Source organism: Propithecus coquereli, unplaced genomic scaffold, assembly GCF_000956105.1.
Source record: "Propithecus coquereli isolate 6110/MARCELLA unplaced genomic scaffold, Pcoq_1.0 Scaffold495, whole genome shotgun sequence".
Taxonomy (NCBI): Eukaryota; Metazoa; Chordata; class Mammalia; order Primates; family Indriidae; genus Propithecus; species Propithecus coquereli.
In genome coordinates this window covers 318,353-324,614 of record NW_012150785.1, presented here as the reverse complement: position 1 = coordinate 324,614, position 6,262 = coordinate 318,353, and positions in this window count along the sequence as shown.

Below are 6,262 nucleotides of genomic sequence, written 5' to 3'. Positions count from 1 at the left end.
AGCTAGATTAACCAAGAAGAGAGGATTCAAATAAATTCAATCAGAAATGAAAAACGAGACATTAAAACTGATGCCACAAAAATACAAAAGATTATATATATATATATATATATATATATATATATATATATACACACACACACACTAAATATCAGTGAAAGGAGAAGTTGATTTGTTGAAAAGATAAACAAAATCTATAGAACACTAGCCAGATTAACGAAGAAAAGAAGAGGAAGGATTCAAATAAAGTCAATCAGAAATGAAAAAGGAGACACTACAACTGATACCACAGAAATACAAAAGATCATATGAGACAACTATGAACACTTCTATGCACACAAACTAGAAAACCTAGAGGAAATGGATAAATTTTTGGAATTACACAAACTCCCAAGCTTGGATAAAAAGAAATAGAAATCCTGAACAGACCAATAATGAGAAATGAGATGGAATCTGTAATCAAAAACCTCCAAACAAAACAATCTCAGGACCAGAAAAATTCACAGGCTAATTCTTTCAGACCGACTAAGAAGAAATGATACCTATTCTAATGAAACTTATCCATAACATTGAGAAGGGGAGGGACCCTCCATAACTCAATCTATGAATTCACTATGACCCTGATACCAAGCCAGGGAAGGACACACACACAAAAAGAAAACTACAGATAAATATCCCTAATGAACATTGGATATAAAAATCCTCAATAAAATACTACCAAACTGAATCTAAAAGCACATCAAAAAGATAATTCATCACAATCAATTGAGGCTCATCCCAGAGTTGTAAGGATGTTTCAACATAAGCAAATCAATAAAGGTGATTGATGACAGAAACAAAATTAGAAACCCAAATCATATGATCATTTTAATGCATGCAGAAAAATAATCCAATGAAATCAAACTCCTTTTCATGCCAAAAACCCTCACAAACTAGGCATAGAAGGAGAATACCTCAAAATAATAAAAATCATATATTGCAAACCCATGGGCATTATTGTACTAATTGGGGGAAAATTGAAAGCATTCCCCCTGAGAACTAGAAAAAGATAAGAGTGCCTACTGTCACCATTTCTATTCAACATAGTACTGGTACTCTTACCCAGAGCAATCAGGCAATAAAAAGAAATAAAGAGCATTGAAATAAAAAAAAAAAAAAGGATGTCAAACTATCCCTGTTTGTCAATGATATGAATACACACACACACAATCTTAAAGAATATTTCAATAGACTCCTAAAATTGATAAATGAATTCAGTAATGTCTCAGGTTACAAAATCAATGGACACAAATCAGTAGCATTTATATATAGTAATAACAGTCAAGATTCAAGTCAATAACTCAACACCATTTATAATAGCTTCAAATAAAATAAAATATCTAGGAATATACTTAAACGAGGGTGTGAAAAATCTCTAAAAGGAGAACTACAAAACACTGATGAATCAATTGTACATGACACAATGGAAAAACATCTCATGTTCACGGATTGGCAGAATCAATATTGTTAAAACTTCCATACTGACCAAAGTGATTTACAGATCCAATGCAATACCCACCAAAATATCAAAGTCATTTTTTCATAAAATTAGAAAAACTATCCTATATTTCTTATGGAATCAAAAATATCTCAAATAGCCAAAGTAATCCCAAGCAAAAAACAATCTGGAGGTCTCACATTACCTGAAAAAACAATTAAACTGCAAGGCTATATTAACCAGAACCCCATGGCACTGTTATAACAGTAAACACATAGATTCAATGTAACGGAATAGAGAATCCAGAAGTAAAACCATATACTTACAACCAATTGATTTTTGATAAGGCAGACAAAAACATACACTGGAGAAAGTACACCCTACTCAATACATGGTGCTGGAACAATTGGATAGCCACATGAAGAAGAAAGACACTTGATCCCTATCTCTCACTATATACAAAAATTAACTCAAGATTGATTAAATACATAAGTATAAAACCTGAAACCATAAAATTTCTAGAATAAAATGTAGGAAAATATCTTCTGGACATTGGCCTAAGCAAAGAATTTATGAATATGATATCAAAAGTAAATATAGCAACAACAAAAATAAATAAATGGGACTTAATTAAAATAGATAATTTCTGCACAGCAAAGGAAATAATCAACTGAGTAAATCAACAACATACAGAATGAGAGAAAATATTCATGAATTCTATATCTGATAAAGGGCTAATATCCAGAATCTACAATGAACTCAAACAAATAAGCAAAAAGAAAACAAATAACCCCATTAAAATTGGGCAAAAGACATGAGCAGACTTTTTTCAAAAGAAGACAAATTACCAACAAACATATGAAGAAATGATCAACATCATTAATGATCTGGGAAATTCAAATTGAAACGATAATGAGACACCATATTACTCCTGTCAACAGGCCATCAAAAAGTCTAAGAAAATAGATACTTGTGCAGATGTGGTGAAAGGTTCCATTTATATACTGTTGGTGGGAATGTAAATTAGGACAACCTCTATGGAAAACAGCATGGAGATTCCTCAAAGAACTAAAAGTAGACCTACCATTCAATCCAGCAATCCCACAACTGGGCATCTACTCAAAGGAATAGAAGTCTTCATATCAAAAAGACAAATGCACTCATATGCTTATTGCAGCAAAATTCACAATTGCAAATATATGAAATCAACCTAAGTGCACATCAACTGATGAGTTGATAGATAATGTGATACACATGTGCATGTACACACACGCCCACACACACGCATCCCCCCCCCCACACACACGTACACCATGGAATACTATTCAGCCATAAAAAGAATGATATAATGTCTTTTGAAGCAACTTGGATGGAACTGGAGACCGTTATCCTAAGTGAATTATTACATATTGCATGAATGGAAAAATAAATACCACATTTTTTCACTTACAAGTGAGAGCTAACGTATGGGTATACATGGTCAAATAGAGTGGTTTAATGGACATTATAAATTCAGAAATGGGGATGTTGGAAGGGGAGTGAAGGATGAAAAATTACCTATTGGGTATGATGTATGCTATTTGGGCGATGGGTACACTAAATGCCCAGATTTCACCACTATACAATTTATCCATGTACGAAAAAAATCATTATACCTCCTAAATATCTTCAAATAAAACACTTTAAAAAAGAAACAGTGAAAAAATTAAATAAATAAACTCTTATATTACCAAAATAAAGAATAAAAAATAAAAAACTATACTCACTCTCTGTGTAAAGAATTTGTTTCTAATAAGTCTATTTCTGATTTGAAATGAAATTTATTCTACTAGAAATTTATTTTCAAGTTCAATTTTCTCTACCTTTCTCTTACTAGACAATGACACCAAGTAGCTTGTCTAGGATTTAACAACAAAATAATATAGAAAACATTCTGGTAAGTGTATGAATTAGTGTCAGGCAAATAATTCTTCCAGTGTTTACTAAATTACATATTGAAATTGTGCCAGCACATCAGTGTTTGCTTTTCTCAAGGAGATAAATTACAGTGAGGTGAATGTCCATGCAAAATGATTTGAGGCATAACAAAGGCCTACACAATAAATTTGACACCCAAGTATTTGATTTAGAAAATGAAAAAAGAGCAAGGAAAATTTTTATTTAGATTTTAAGCTAGTGGGGACCTAGTATCAAGTAGAGTGTTTACAAGGTGTTATTTGTTTCTTATTATTCTTTAAGTTAGAATTTTAAAGATTTAGCTAAGTTTTATATATCTGGGTAGGTGGGAGGAAGAGAGAGAAGCCAGGAGGAAGAGAGGGCGGGAAGGGGCAGAGAGGGAAAAGAAAAGAAGAAGAGAGAGAAAGAAATAGAGATATTTAATTGTAACATTTTAATCACTGGAATAGGATAAGTGTCAATGTTTTCTAGCTCACTACTAATTTTTTTAAAGAAATTCTAAAATATTTTGCAATTGAGTAAATTTTACAATGTGTTTCATCATGGTATATAAGAAATTTTGCTTTATTTCATGAAAAAGTATAATAATTTTGATTAAAAAATGAAAATCTACTTGAAAATAATAGATATTTGATGACCTATTTAAGATTTTGTGATTTACCCATATTTGATGAACTGTTTTTGGTTTGTATCTGTATTTGATTTAGTCATATTTGATTTACCCATATTTGAAAAACTATTTCAGATTTAGTGAATTTTGTATTGATTTATGAATATAATTTTTTTATTTCAAAGTATTATGTGGCACAAACAATTTTGGTTATATGAATTGCTTTTATAATGTTTGAGTCATGGTTATACGAGTGCCTGTCACTCAGATATTGTTCATTGTACCCATCAGGTAAGTTTTTGCCTGTCCCCTCCTCCCTCCTACCCTCGGGTTGATTTCTGTTGAGTTTTACTTCCCTCTATGCACACGTGTGTTCATCGATCAGTTCCAATTTAGTAGTGAGTACATGTGGTATTTGTTTTTCCCTCCTTTAGGTACTTCACTTAAAATAATGGTCTCCAGTTCCAACCAAATTTTTGTAAGTCATCCTTCTTCATGGCTGAGTAGTATTCCATGATGTGCATATACCACATTTTGTTAATACACTCATGAATCGATGGGCATTTGGGTTGATTCGTCTTTGCAATTGTGAATTGTGTTCCAATAAACATTTGAGTGCAGATGTCTTTTTGAAGAAAAGTTTTCTTTCCCTTTGGATAGATAGCCAATAGTTGGATTGCTGGATAACATGGTAGGTCAACTTTTAGTTCTTTGAGGAACTACCATATTATTTTCCATAGAGCTGGTACTAATTTGTAGTCCCACCAATGGTGTATAAGTGTTCCTTTGTCCCTGCATCCAGACCAGCATCTATTGTTTTAGGACTTTTTAATAAAAGCTATTATGACGGGGATAAGGTGGTATCTTATAGTGGTTTTAATTTGTATTGTTCTGATGATTAATGACGTTGAGAATTTTTTCATATGTTCATTGGCCATTTATCTATCTTCTTTTGAAAAGTTTCTGTTCATGTCTTTCGCCTATTTTTTAATGGGGTTGTTTGATTTTTTCTTGCTGATTTGCTTGAGTTCCTTGTAGATTCTGGTTATTAGTTCTTTATCTGCTGTATAGCTTGAAAATATTTTCTCCCATTCTGTACATTGCCTATTTGCACTGTTAATTATTTCCTTGGCTATGCAGAAGATTTTAAAATTTAATCAAGTGTTATTTATTTATTTTTGTTGTTGCTGTGATTGCAATTGAAGTCTTTTTCAAAAATTCTTAGCCTAGGCTGATATCTAGAAGAGTTTTTCTGACAGTTTCTTCTGGAAGTCTTATGGTTTCATGCCTTACATTTAAGTCCTTTGTCCTCCTTAATTTTTATAAGTAGTGTGAGATATTTATCTAAATAGAATTGTTTAATTTTTATTTTTTTCATTGATATGTTCCTTTTTCTGTATTACTTATTAGTTTGAAGGGGGTATTCTAGTAATATTTATCTAACATTTGGTTTCAAATTTCCTTGTTTCTGAAAAATGTCCTCCCATTTAAAACTTTCCTTTTAGTTGTTTCTTACATAATTTCCTCTATATTTTTTTCTTTTGTCTATGGAATGTTCACTATTGTCTTCCAAAAAAAGATATTTTAGTATTTCTTTTTGTCACTGATTTGCAATTTCATTTTATTCTAAATAGGTAATATATTTTAAGTGATGTTAATTGTTTAATGATCTGCAGTTCTTTGATGCTTTCATGTATGTTTATTTTATTGGGATAAATTTTTACCTTCAAAACTTGGTGAATATTAACCTATTGATTTTATTTAACCAGTGTTGGTCTTAAAATGGCCAATTTGTAATAGTTTTTCATTTCTAGAAGTCTTCAGAACTGTGTCTGATGCTTTAAATGTTTACTATACTAAGCCTCAATTCAGGTTTCCTTCTTAAATAGTTTGTTTGACATTCTATGTGCCCATTCAAACTGATATTTTACATATTTTTTAAAATTGATTTGGGAGAATCTAAGTTTTTGTTTCTGCAAATTCTATGAGAACACAAATTAAGTGGAGTAATATAAATATATATTTTTAGATTTGCAGGGTTTTACATAAATTCTATCCTCTGATTCCTCTGGGAAGAACACCTTAAGGCTCCAGAACTTTTTTAAATCAAAAGTGTAGAAAACATGACTTCCAGGAAACAGATGACCAAACTCAGTAGGGCAAGAAAATGAAATTTGAGAATGCAAACTCAGCAGCAGGCCTGGAAAGCAAAGGAACAA